Source organism: Pinus tabuliformis, chromosome J (genome assembly GCF_031772625.1).
Source record: "Pinus tabuliformis cultivar Carrire ecotype Pingquan chromosome J, CPIR1, whole genome shotgun sequence".
Taxonomy (NCBI): domain Eukaryota; kingdom Viridiplantae; phylum Streptophyta; class Pinopsida; order Pinales; family Pinaceae; genus Pinus; species Pinus tabuliformis.
The window spans coordinates 784,916,798-784,931,428 of record NC_142295.1 but is presented as its reverse complement, the minus strand read 5'-3'; the positions used below and the strand labels follow the sequence as shown (position 1 = coordinate 784,931,428).

Sequence of the window (14,631 nt, the reverse complement as noted above, 5' to 3'; positions counted from 1 at the left end):
TTGTCACAATGTGACGTTAGACCATGGTTGACCATCATTTACCATGATTATAAATGCAAGGGATTTATTTAAACCCTAAGATTAATATTATATACCCTATGACTAGTATTATACCTTGGGAATATGAACCTTTAGATTAATAAACCCAAGCGTTGATATTATTAACCCAAGGGAATAATCAACCAAAGGGATTCATAATTTACCCCAAGGGATTAATATTACAAAACCATTGTATATAAACCCTAAGATAAATATTATAAACCCTAAAATAAACATGGTTGACCATGTTTGAGTTTTTATATTGAGACAATCTTTATCACAATGTGACATTGAACCATGGTTGACCCTGGTTGACCATGATCGATTTTCATATCAAGACAATATTTCTCACAATGTAACGTTGGACCATGGTGGATCATAGTTGATTTTCATATTGAGAAAATATTTGTCACAATGCAATGTTAGACCATGGTTGCCCATGATTGATTTTCATATTGAGAAAATCCTATGATAAACCCTAATATTAAAATTATAAACCAAGGTATATAAACCCTATGACAAATATTATAAATGCCAAAATAAACATGGTTGACCATGGTTGATCATGGTTGATTTCAATATGGAGACAATATTTGTCAGAATATGACATTGGAATATGGTTCACCATGGTTGACTATCACTTATTTCCATATTGAGACAATCTTTGTCACAATATGACGTTGTACCATGGATGACCATAAACGACCATGACTGACCATGATTAACCATGGCTGATCATGGTTGATTTTCATATTGAGACAATATTTGTCAAAATGTGACGTTGGACCGTGGTTGACCATGATTGACGATGATTGACAATGGTTGACCATGATTGACGATGATTGACGATGGTTGATGATGGTTGACCATAGTTGATTTTCATATTGAGACAATATTTGTCATAATGTGACTTTGGACCATGGTTGATTATGATTATAGACCTGAGGGATTCATATTAAACCCTAAGATTAATATTATGAACCCTATGAATAATGTTATACCCTAGGAACATGAACCCTTAGTTAATAAACCCAAGGGATTGATATTATAAACCCAAGGGATTGATACTAAAATCCCAAGGGATTATAAATGAAGGGATTAATATTATAAACGCTAGGTATATAAACCGTTCGATAAATATTATAAACCCTAAAATAAACATGTTTTACCATGGTTTATTTTCATGTTGAGACAATCTTTGTCACAATGGAATGTTGGACAATGGTTGACCATGGTTGATTTTCATATTGAGACAATCATTGTCAGAATGTGAGATTGGACCATGATTGACGATGGTTGATAATGGTTGACCATGGTTAATTTTAATATACAGATTATCTTTTTCACAATTGATGTTGGACTATGGTTGGCCATGATTATAAACGCAAGTGTTTTATATTAAACCCGAGTAATTAATAAAACCAAGGGATTCATACTATAATCTCAAGGGAATAATAAACACAATGGATAAATATTAAAAACCATAGGAATTTTAAACCTAAGGGAATAATATTAAAGTCAAGGGATTAATATTGTAAACCCAAGGTATATAAACCCTAAAATAAACATGGATGACCATGGTTAACCATGGTTGATTTTCATATTGAGACAATCTTTGCGAGGATGCAGTGTTGGACCATGGTTAACCACGGTTGACCATTATTGACTTTCATATCAAGACAATCTTTGTCACAGTGCGACGTTAGACCATGCTTTACCATGGTTGATTTTCATATTGAGACAATCTTTGTCACAATGTGACATTGGACCATGGTTGACCATGATTGATTTTCATATCGAGAAAATCCTATGATAAACCCTTATATAAATATTATAAACCAAGATATATGAACCCTATGATAAATATTATGAACACTAAAATAAACATGGTTAACCATGGTTGTTTTACATATTAACAGAATAATTGCCACAATACGACGTTGGATCATGGTTCATCATACTTCACCGTGATAGATTTTTATATTGAGACAATATTTGTCACAATGTGACATTGGACCATGGTTGACAATGGTTGATTTTCATATTGAGACAAGATTTGTCACAATGTAACTTTGGACCATGGTTAACAATGATTAACAATGGTTGATGAGGTTTGATGATTTTTTACCATAGTTGATTTTCATATTGAGGCAATGTTTGTCTCGTTGTGACGTTGGACCATGATTGACCATGATTTATAAACCCAATGGATTTATATTAAGCCCAAGGATTACTGGTATAAACCTTATGAATAATATTATTCCCTATTAATATGAACCGTTACATTAATAAGGCCAAGGGATTGATATTATAAACCCAAAGGAATAATAAGCCCAAGGGATTAATACTAAAAACCTAGGGGATTATAAACCCAAGGGAATAATATTAAACCCAAGGAATTAATATTATAAACCCAAGGTATATAAACCCCTATGTAAATATTAGAAACTCGAAAATAAACATGGTTGACAATTGTTGTCACAATGTTACGTTGGACCATGAGACAATCTTTGTCACAATGTCACCATGGTTGAATATGATTGACCATGATTGATTTTCATATTGAGACAATATTTCTTACAATGTGATGTTCGACCATGGTTGACCATGGTTGATTTCCATATTGAGACATCCTTTTTCACAATGTGGTGTTGGATCATGGTTAACTATAATTTACCATGGTCGACCATGTTTGACCATAATTGGTTTTCATATTTAGAAAATCTTTTTCACAAGTCCAAAGGATTAATATTAAAAACCTAAGGGATATAAACCTTGAGATAAATATTATAAACTCTAAAATAAACATTAAAGCCTAACATTAATAATATAAACCTCAATATTAATATTATAAACCCAAGGGATTAATAAACCCAATGGATTTTAAACCCAAGGGAATAATTAAGAGAATATTTATCACAATGCAATGTTGGACAATGATCTAGGTAGATATTGGTGGCCACTCACCTATTCCACCTACACCCCTGAGTCAGTTTCATCTGTCTCCTTGTTCATTTCAGCATTTATTATTTTTAGTAGTTTTTTGAGTCCTAAACTTCTGGAGTAGTTTTGACCCCATAAACGACATTTTTTGGCATCCATAGGAAGCCCATGGTCATATGCAAGGGTCTGCAACAAAACATGCGGTACTCAGTGAGACCTTTCCAAAAATGTATCGTATGTGCCAAACGGAGATAAGATGACCAAGTTATGACCCCGAGAAGTTGGTTGCCTAACTAACCCCAACGAGGCCCACAAATGCTTGGTGTTACATCTCCTGCAATTAGGGTTTTGGTTGTCTAGGGTTTTCTAATAATAAATAAGCCCTTGAGCCTCATGGTAACACAGTTTAGAGACATGTAGCCGCATCTCTTCTCAGAGATAAGCTACCATCACTTGAGGTATCCTATTTCCATTCTGTTTGTAAGCATAGTTCATTATTTTTCTATTAATGAAATGATGTGTTTTTCTACTGCATATCTGTGCTTATGTTTATATGTATAAGTTTTTGCATTCCTGTTTAAGTTTGGATCAATGGTATTAGAGCAGTCTCCTCTTTATTTGTTTTTCTTTGCATGTCCCCAACGAGGTCAGGGTATAAGGAGTTAGGGGTTGATCCGGTTGAACCATTGCAAGATGAACCTCGCAAAACCCAGCAACCTCCCATGGCGGAAGAAAATAAAGATGAGGAGGCAGGAGATCCTTTCAAAACGTTTCTTGATGAATCCCTCGAGCGACAGAGGGACAAGATGATGGATAAATTTGCCCAAATCCTTCAACGGCTACCCATAGGCGATGCATCTTCATCCAACAGCCACTCTAGAGGCAATACTCCTTTTAAGGTACAATTTAACTTCGATATTCCCATATTCGAATGACTGATAGATGCAGACATCATAGATAAATGGTTAAACACGTTGGAAGGATATTTTTCAGTTCATGAACTTTCAAGTCAGGAAAAAATTACTTTTTCACTTGTTAAAGCTGCCCCACACGTCAAGGACTAGTGGGAAACCTATTGTGAACAAAAGGATGAGAGTGAACCCTCATTTTTTTTAGCCACACCCACTTAGAATTCCTTCCGAGACGTTATCAATGAACAATATTACCTTGTGAGGAGCTATGAAGACAAATACATAAATTCGACCATGCTAAGGCATGGAAGGGACCAAGAGGTGCCAGAGTTCACAAATATTTTCCATACCCTTCGCACGAAGATGGGTATCAAGGATACTAAGCTACATTTGGTGCTCAAGTACCGTGATTGTATACACAAGTACATCCAAGACGGGATGGAGTTCCTTGACATTTCGTTGCTTAGCACGAAGTATCGATACACTTTCAATATTGAGTAGAAGTTTAAACAGAAGAAGCGAGACTTTGGATCTGCAAATGCAAAGGAAGGAAAAGGTGCCCCCAAACAATAGAACAAATTACCAAGATAAGGCGGGGCTACCCAGGACAGCATGCCGAAGCTGCAAGCAAAGAACAACACCACAAAGACAAAGAAGGACACTGGAAAATGGTGTGAGTTCCATAAGAGCTCTACTCACAATACAAGTGAGTGTTGGTCCAAGTAGTCACTGGTGGCCGAGCTGAAGGTTTTCGAATCAGATGCAGGTTCCAACTCTAAATTATAACTCGATAAGGGAACTAAAAAAGGGAAGCATATCATTAATGCGTAGCCCAATGCCACCATGGCCACCACCAAGATCCAAAAGATTGAGCCTAAATATCTAGAGGAGGGGGAACGCCTCTTCCACTCACAGATGTGGGTGAAGGGTTCTCTACTATGGTTCATTGTCGATAATGGGAGCCAAAAGAACCTCATTTTAGCAGAGGTTTGAAGTGGATGGGCCTAAATACTACAACACATCCACAGCCGTACATGATCTAGGTGGCTCCAGACACATGCAAAAGTCCAAGAGGGCTAAAAATTTGTCAAAATTCAAAGTGTTAGATTTCTCTCCAACCAGCACCAGATCGAAGTGATTGTCCCCATGAATCTAATGGTGTGAATGACACTCAAATATTAGCTCATATGAAGAATTTAGAGAATGTCAAATTTGAGGGTTGACTTGGCGAAGTGGCAGGGTTAATGGACCTACAAATTACACTAGCAGCGGTCATTGGAATTTGGCCATCGGGTGGGTGAAATTGTAGCCTACTTAGTTTGACCAATGACCCTTATTTTCCAATGATTTTAAAATGTGATTTTTATTTTAAATAAAAAATAATAATTAAAGAAGTGGCGGGCCACCACCCCCTCCACCCCACTACACCAAATATTCAATATATACCGAAACCGATGGGAGCCGAACCCACTCTCGACGGGTCCATCGACCCCACCCATGCGGCGGTTCCACAAAAAACACCAAAATGTATTCACAATCATTCACCATTTAATATTAACCGCTCAAACAAAAATTAATTGTCACGCCAAAAATTTTTATGCACGCCAAGTTTGGAAGGGGTGGGATTTGATCTCCTTACCCCACGATTACCATTGCAAAATTTAACCATTAAGCCAACAACCCATTACTTTAATCGCGAGCGAATGAGGCGACAGAACAGAGGCAACATGGCAGAATGGTGAGCAAGTTAAAGATAGACAGAACCACAATCCAATGGAACCATGATTTGTACGCATTTCGAGACAAATTCTCATAGAATATTCCTTGATGCTTGAAGATTCTCCAAGGAGGTAAATTTTCATTTTTTCAAAATGATATGAAGTTTGCAATCATTTTAACTGAAATTTCACACGGAACATGATGGTGAAATCAGAATCACCATCTCAATAGCAGATTTGTAGATTCCGAGCAGAGCAAAATCTTTGAAGAATCTTGAGGGAATCTTCTAGATTCCTTGAAGGCTGAAATTCGTCAGAGTTAGAATGCAACCAAAATTATAATCAAAAGTCTCAGAATCTCAAAAGGATCATGATGGCAAGATCAGATTTGTGATCTAAGTTTCATATTTCCAGTTAGCCCATAGAACATAATCTTTGGAGAATCAGGGGGAATATAAAAGATTCCTATAGGCCCATATTTTGAGAGTTTAAGAATTTGACAAATGGTTAGTCAATTTTACACCTCTCGATGACAGAATTAGTGGTGTAGCCATTTTTTTTAGTTGAGCCTTCCATTTTTCAGCCAACTTCAAAGGTGAAGGTACATGAATTAGTCATGTCATGTTTTCCTTGATAATTGCTGAGATGATGTATTATGTTTTGAGATCCCTATTTGATTTTATGTTGTGGGATCGATTTTGCCACATTATGTGAGATGTATTTAGCTTGTGATGCTATGTATTGTTGTGGAGATCACTATGTAACAATGTTGAAGGGATACTCATTGCCACAGTGTGTGAGATCATTTTAGTTTTTCATGCTAAGAGGAAGCCTTGTTGAGTGAGAATTCCTATAAGTGGAACATCTCATGAAGACACAAGCCACTCTTGTTTGAGGACATATGACCTTGCTATGACAAAGTGTTTTCCATGTACATCATCATCATTTCTAGCATTATATGAAGCAGCCAACACCATCTTGACACTAGGCCCGGAGACAATCCACACTGGACAAAATCTGTTATAAAATGTCTCATGTTTTGATTTGCTAATCATTGTCATGTTTCCTCTTGTTTAAGCATGCACATGTGGTTTTTTTTGCTATTTTAAATTTAATTCTAACAACATCACATAAGTAAAAGACCTTGGATAATTTTGGTAGTTGAAGGAACCTAGATCAATACACAATCAGGTGGCTTCACCAAGGACAAGATCTTCGCGTTAGCCAACATTGATGCCTTACCTATAGCATCAAGCCCTCCACGGATGAGGTACTGTGTGACGTTGCTCCTCTTGAAGTTTGCAATGTATTTTTAGGACAACCATACTTATGGAAGCGACATGCTCTATATGAGTCTAGACCTCCCTTTATGATTATTACTTTGGATAATAAGTTGTATAGGATATCAGAGGTAGCCCCACCTACTGCCATCTCTTTGATTATTGCAAATAAATGCAGTAAGATCATTTCCTAGACTAAGAAATTTTTTTCCTTATGATTCACCCCTAGGGAAAGAAGAAGGTTGTGGCCATAGCTTCTAGGCAGGGCTCCTCTCCACAACAACAACAGATGGACAAGGTCATGGAGGAGTACAAGGATATTTTCACCTTACCCACAAGGGTACCTCTACACTGTCAGGTCAAACACTCCATGGATCTAACCCTAGGTGCGCTCCTACCCAATGGAACAATCTACTAAACCTCTGTCCTAGAGAACAATGAGATCACGAGGCAAGTTCAAGAACTATTATAGAAAGAGAACATTAGGCCAAGCTCATCACCCTATGGGAGCCTAATTGTATTGGTACAGAAGAAGGATGAGACCTGGATGCTTTGTATTGACTATCGGGCACTGAACAAGATCACTGTCTGGAATAGGTACCCAATCTCGTGGATTGATGACCTTCTGGACCAGCTCAAAGGGGCCAAAAATTTCAGCAATATTAACTTGAAGTTAGGATATCACTAGGTGCCTATTAAACCCTCCGTTGTGTGGAAGACTTCCTTCAAATCCAAGGCGGGCCTTTTTGAATAGTTGGTCATTCCGTTTGGATTGATGAACACCCCTGCAATGTTCATGAGACTGATGGATGACACCTTGTGACCCTTCACCAATGCATTCGTGGTGGTGTATTTAGATGAAATCTTGATCATCAGCCAGAGTTGGGAAGAACACCTCCACCATATTTGACAATTCCTTCAAGCCCTGCGACAACACAAGTTGTGTGCTAACTTGGAGAAATGCACCTTTGGCCTGACCTAGGTTCAATATCTGGGAAATATCATTGGTGATCAAGCTGTACATGTGGACCCATCCAAGATACAAGTCATTCGGGATTGGCCAGCTCCAACCACTCTAACAGAGCTCTGGAGCTTTTTGGGTCTTGCCAATTTATACTATAGGTTCATGTTGGATTGATGAACACCCCTGAAACGTTCATGAGACTGATGGATGACACCTTGTGACCCTTCACCAATGCATTCGTGGTGGTGTATTTAGATGACATCTTGATCATCAGCCAGAGTTGGGAAGAACACCTCCACCATATTTGACAATTCCTTCAAGCCTTGCGACAACACAATTTGTGTGCTAACTTTGAGAAATGCACCTTTGGCCTGACCTAGGTTCAATATCTGGGAAATATCATTGGTGATCAGGGTGTACATGTGGACCCATCCAAGATACAAGTCATTTGGGATTGGCTAGCTCCAACCACTCTAATAGAGCTCTGGAGCTTTTTGGGTCTTGCCAATTTATACTGTAGGTTCATGTTGGGGTTATCTCATATCACTTGGCCTTTAAGTCAAGTCACCAAGGGTGGAGCAAAATTAAAATTATTTTGGTCATAAAACCAACAAAAAGCATTCTCCGAGTTGAAGAATCGCCTCTGTTCTACACCTGACATTGAGACAGATGCCTTCGACTATGCTATGGGCGTGGTTCTTAATTAGCATGGGAATCTAATGGCTTACCGAAGTGAGACACTTTTAGACATAGTCAGAAAGTACCCCACTTATGACAGAGAAATGTATTCCATTGTGTAGATATGTCGTCAATGGAGGCATTACATTCTGGGGAAGGAAATGGTCATCCACATAGACCAATGACCTCTACAGTTCATACAGACACAAGGGAAGTTTTAGAATGATTGCCATCATAAATGTTCCACCTATCTGTAACAGTTCCCTCTGAAAATTAAGTATAAGAAGGGAAACACCAATAACGTAGATGATTGCTTTAGCTGACCACTGGTCATGGCGTTGATCACTGTTCTCGACTCCTGTGGGCACGAGACATTGGGGTGGCCGCATATTTACAAGAGCAATCCAGAATCTGGCATCATATACCAGAAACGCCTCGAAGGGAAGCAAGTTCAAAAATTTCAATCATCGTATCAACGAGTCGTAGTTCTCCATGTTGAAATTTCAATCATAATTTAATATTAACAAGACATGAGTAATGTGAAGCATGTTACACTAGGGAGGATGTAGTTACAATAACAATAGACATAACTAAAATATATGCAATACTTGTTGTTTCAATAGTGGATGCACTAACAAGAGATGTAGAACTTGGCTAGGCAACTTTCTCTGAGGCAATGACAGGTGTTAGGAAGGATGTAGTTGCAGCAACTAAATTTGCACCATTATGACTCATGTATTTTTAGTAGATACAATACTGGTTGTTGCAATAATGGATGCAGTGATAGGACAGATCTAATGATAGAGTGGCACAAGGTGAATGGATGTGGCCATGGTGGAGGGTGTAATGGAAAATATATTGGGTGTTTGAGTCAATACACCTATGGATCTAATGATAGAGTGGCACAAGGTGAATGGATGTGGGCATGGTGGAAGGGTGTAAATGAAAATATATTGGATGTTAGAGTCGACACACCTCCACTAGTTATATAATATAGGGAAGTGCCTTAGGGAGGAAATGGGAATGCCAAGTGTTGAGGGGGACCTAATGGTCAGACTTGGCACGTAATGTGGACTAAATGGGATGGGTGAAGGATGGAATTGGCTGGGTATAAAAGGGGAAATAACAATGGCACCTACATAGACATCTGTAATATGTTTGATTAGTACAAAAAGATCAATTTTGACTAAACTAAGATATTAAAACTCATTTTAAAAGTAGATATAATGTAACATATGCTACATGGGTGGGAGGTGATTTTCCAATCTTAGGTGAGGATGGTTACTAAGAAGATTCAATGGACACCTATGGAAACACAACAAATTTAGATTGATTTCTTCTACATAACTTAGACATTTGCCAAATAACAAATTTTTAAATCTTGTTAAGTTATCATTGAAGTAGGGCAAGAATAAAGTCATTTAAATAAATAATATCATGTGTGTTGAAAATTATTTTTTTTAATAATATTGAAAAATAAGTGTTTAATTTTCAAAGTTAAACATTATAAGTTGCATTGGTCAATTCTAAACTAATAATGGCCAACAAACAAGTGGATAAGGCTTGCCTTAATAGAGACTCATAAATAAACCCACTTGAGCTAGAAGGAGGCAAACATGACAATGAGGGGATAAACAAGTCAACAAATATATCAACATATATTGTACATAACTTTAGATTGATTTCTTCTACATAACTTGGACATTTACGAAATAACAAATTTTTAAATCTTGTTAAGTTATCTTTAGGTGTTCTTCCATTTCTCTGAATATGACAGAAAAATGGAAGAAAACCTAAACAATAGTGGTTGCTATAAAATCTTAGATAAGAACCCTAGCGCTAAAATCCTTACGGTGGTCACCAAGAAAATAAAAGATTCATCTCTTGACACTATTACAAAAAAAGAGAATCACTCCTACTAGCTCCATCACTTCTAGAATATATGGAGCTCCCAAAGTTCATAAAGACGGTATCCCATTAAGACATATAGTCAATATCATAAGTTCACCCACCTACCTCCTTACTCAATACCTTGCTAAAAAGTTACACCTCTTAGGCAGAAACACCTCATCTTATATAAAAGACTTTGCAACATTTGTTTAATGGACCAAAAACCTTGAAATGAAAGACGAAGATCTCATGGTGAGTTTTGAAATTACTTCCCTGTACACTATGATACCCATAGAAGAAGCCATCGACACTATGAAATCAATTACTGGTAACAAAACTATAAATCTCCTAAAATTTTTCCTAAAATCAACATATTTCATCTTTAAAGGAAAAGATTGTGAACAAAGTCATGGAGTAGCAATGGGATCTCCTCTATCTCCTATAATTGCTAACATATACGTGGAACATTTTGAACAAAAATCCCTCAAATATTTTCCTTACACCCCAAAAGAATGGAAAAGAATTGTCGACAATGTTTTTGCAAAATGGATTCATGGTAAAAATAAACTGGAAGATTTTTTAACTCACATTAACAGTCTCTCAAGTCACATTAAATTCACCATTTAAATAGAAAAGGATAACTAGTTACCCTTTCTTTACATCCTTTTATCCAAAAAAAAACGGGAAACTTATCTCGTGTAGAGAAATAAAAATCACACTGAAAGATACCTACACAAAAACTCTCATCGTTATCCCAAACAAAAATATGGAATTATTAAAATCCTAACTACAAGAGCTACTGCAATTTCTGACTCGGATCACCTAAAGCATGAACTAAACCACCTCCACCAAGTCTTTGAACATAATGCATATAATAGAAACATCATCAAGAAAACCATCTGTCAAACGCTCAATAGAAATAATATAAAGAAAGCCCTAGACATTCCAAAAATCTCTTTTCCATATATAAAAGGAACTACAAATAGAATATCTAGAATCCTAAACAAACACAACATCAATATTGCTTTCATGCCCCCAAATACATTTAGATAAACCATAGACTCCACAAACGACCCTATAAACCCTAACCTGCAAAAAGGGGTTTACATAGTTCCTTGTTCTTGGGGAAAAGAATACATAGACGAAATAGGAAGATCACTTAACATTAGACTTAAAGAGTATGTTGCAGACATATCTAGGAATAGAACCACAAAATATGCTCTTGTAGAGCATGCTTTCTCATCCTCACACTACATCCGAATGGAAGAAGCTAAACTTGTCACGAAAGAAGAGCACTACCTAAAACGAAAAATTAAAGAGGCCATAAAAATTGGAAAAAGAAAGAATAATGTGAACTGTGATGAAATCCTTAACATCAGTAATAGATGGAAACACTTAATAAATGAGACTTCTCATAGCAACAAATAAAGAATCTCAAAAAAAAAAAAAATTCTAATTTTTTTTAATTCATTCTCTTAATATTAAACATAAATAATTCTAATCATATTTATTTATAATAATAAGAATTTTTAAATTAATTATTTCAGCTATAACATAATTAATTTACATAAATATAAAAAAAAATTAATAAAAAAATTATTATTAAATTAATAAATAATTATTAAACTTAGTATACAATAATAACTCTTTAATAAATCTTCACCTCACAAAATAATTATTTCCATAATCTTTTACGAATAATATTAAAGATTTAATAACTAATAAACTAATTTCTTCTAGCAACTCACTCTAATTATTATATATAACTCTAAAGTTTCATAGCCCTCATGCACACTAATCTTCTCTAATGATCCCATAAAGACGGACTCACATAAAAATCTAAAACATTTTCTTAAAATCAATTAACCAGTATAGATTATCTTTCAAAAAATAAAGTTATTTAAATAACTAAATAACTACTTGAATTGAAGATTATTTTTTTTAATAATATTAAAAAATAAATATATATTATTTTCAAAAAAAAATAAATATATTTAAATAATTAATATTTTGGGTAGATGATGATTTTTTTAATAATATTAAAAAATAAATATATATTTTTCAAAGTTAAACGTTATAAATTAATAAAACAAATGAAATCGATCGATTAAATCTTGCCTTTAAGAAAGACTCGTAAATAAGCCTAGTTGAGCTAGAAAGGGGGAAAAATGGGAATGAGGGGTTACACAAGTAACAAATCTTACATGATGAGATAATGTTGGGAATATAAAAGCATGATCGAACATATACATATCATTGTGCAATACAGCATACGTTTAGATAATGTAGGGAATATGCTACCTTAAAAATAAATTATTGGGGGCCCGGAAAGAGTGAAAGTGATCGTGATTGTTTAGCGCGTGAGGACTGTGACCTTGAGGCCGAGCTTCATGCGCAACATCATCCCGTACTTTGGCACGACAGGATGTGCGGCCACTGCTTTCACGCGAAAACGCAGGATGATGGAGGAAGCGACCCACTTCATCTGCAGAATGGCAACATCCCTTCCTAGGCACCGGCGAGGGCCTTCGTTGAACACCGGGTATATGAACTCTGACTTGGTCATGAATTTCCCATTGCGGAGCCATCGTTCTGGCTTGAAATCGCGGCAATCCGCGCCCCATATGCTCTCCATTCGGGCCACGGAGTACCATAAACACAACACCCCGGACCCCTTGTTCACCCTCGTTCCATCCGGCAGCACGTCGTCGTTCGCAACCACTAAATTCTCTAATGGAGCCGACGGGTACAGTCGCAGAGACTCTGCGAGTGCCGCATGCAAATAGTTCATCTCTTTTAACTCATCCACCGTAAACGCTCCTTCGTGGTCTGCGTGGGTTTCGTGTTTTCTGCGCTTTATTATGCCTTTGAGCTCCGTCAAAATATTCTCTTCCGCGCGAGGGTGCTGCTGCAGAAGCCAGAAGAACCAAGCGAGCGCCGGGGCCGTCGTATCCCTGCCTGCCATTATGATGCTTACGCAGGCGTCTCTCAACTGGTCGTCAGAATACACGCGGCCGTTCGTCTCCTTCTCGAGGCGGAGGAGGAGAGGCAAAAAGCCCGGAGAATCCTCACAATTCGCACTGTTCTGCGCTATCTCTCGCCTGGTCGTAGCACAGATCTCCGCGATATAATAATCTATGACTTTTACATCTTTATGGATCTGCCGTTCCGGCCCCAAATTCAGAAATCTCAGTGCCTTCCAGTAAAGCGACGGCACAAGAAACCGACGACTGGAAAGCTCGATGGCCCGGTCATATGCCTCTGTGAAACGATTATGTGCGAGGTCCAGGCTCAGGGACCCCGGATCGAATCCGAGGGCGAAATGAGAGATGCTGTCGAAAGTGTAGCGATGAAAAACTTCCTGGAGGTCAAGAACAATGCCCTCTTTAGCGACGCGCTGGAACAGTGGAATAAGTCTCTGGTGCACTAACCTCAAAGTGGTCTGAATAACGTCGTTGCGGGTTTTCGCGGCAGCAAAAATCGTGGACACAGTTGCCCTTAATTGCCTCCAAGTCTCTCCTTCTTGAAGTAAAAGGTTCATGTCGCCGTAAACGTCACCAAACACCTGGCGGAAATAGTCGCCCTTCTGGAAGTTATGGAACTTTATCTTCAGGACGTACTCAACATTAGTAGGATCTGCAGTCACCACCCATTTCGTCCATGCGCCCTTCCTGTATGTGATAGTTCCCCCGCCCAGGATAACCATCTGCGTAGCCCATTCGTAGATATCATTGTAACTGTAAATCAACACGGGAAGCAAGCCCACGAGAGACCACCATTATCATTATTATGCACTATTAATAAACCAATAAAAAGTAATATAAATATTCATAAATATTAAATATTAATAATAAATAATTAATATTAATTATTAATAATAAATAATTAATATTAATTATTAATAATTAATAATTTAAATTGTTAATATTGTCCACATAGTTTTGGATAGATGGTGATTAGGTGGTTTGTTAAAGGCATTCCTTGATGTGAAGTCACCAGTTCAATTCCCCGCCTAGATAGGGGTAATATATTACAAATGATGAAGATATATTCTTGCCAAAGTTTAAAAAAATGTTAATAATTAATAATAACTATAATTGTTAATAATTATTATAATTATTGTTCATAAAAAGATAAATATTATAAACCAAATGGATTGACACTGTAAAACAAGATCAAATAATTAATAATTATAAATAAATGTAGTT

At 36.9% G+C, this 14,631-nt stretch overlaps 1 pseudogene; it reads right to left on the bottom strand.

The window, feature by feature from the left end:
• Positions 1-12,776: 12,776 nt before the first annotated feature.
• LOC149229067 (cytochrome P450 86B1 pseudogene) lies at positions 12,777-14,129 on the bottom strand (annotated as a pseudogene).
• Between the last annotated feature and the right edge of the window lie 502 nt (positions 14,130-14,631).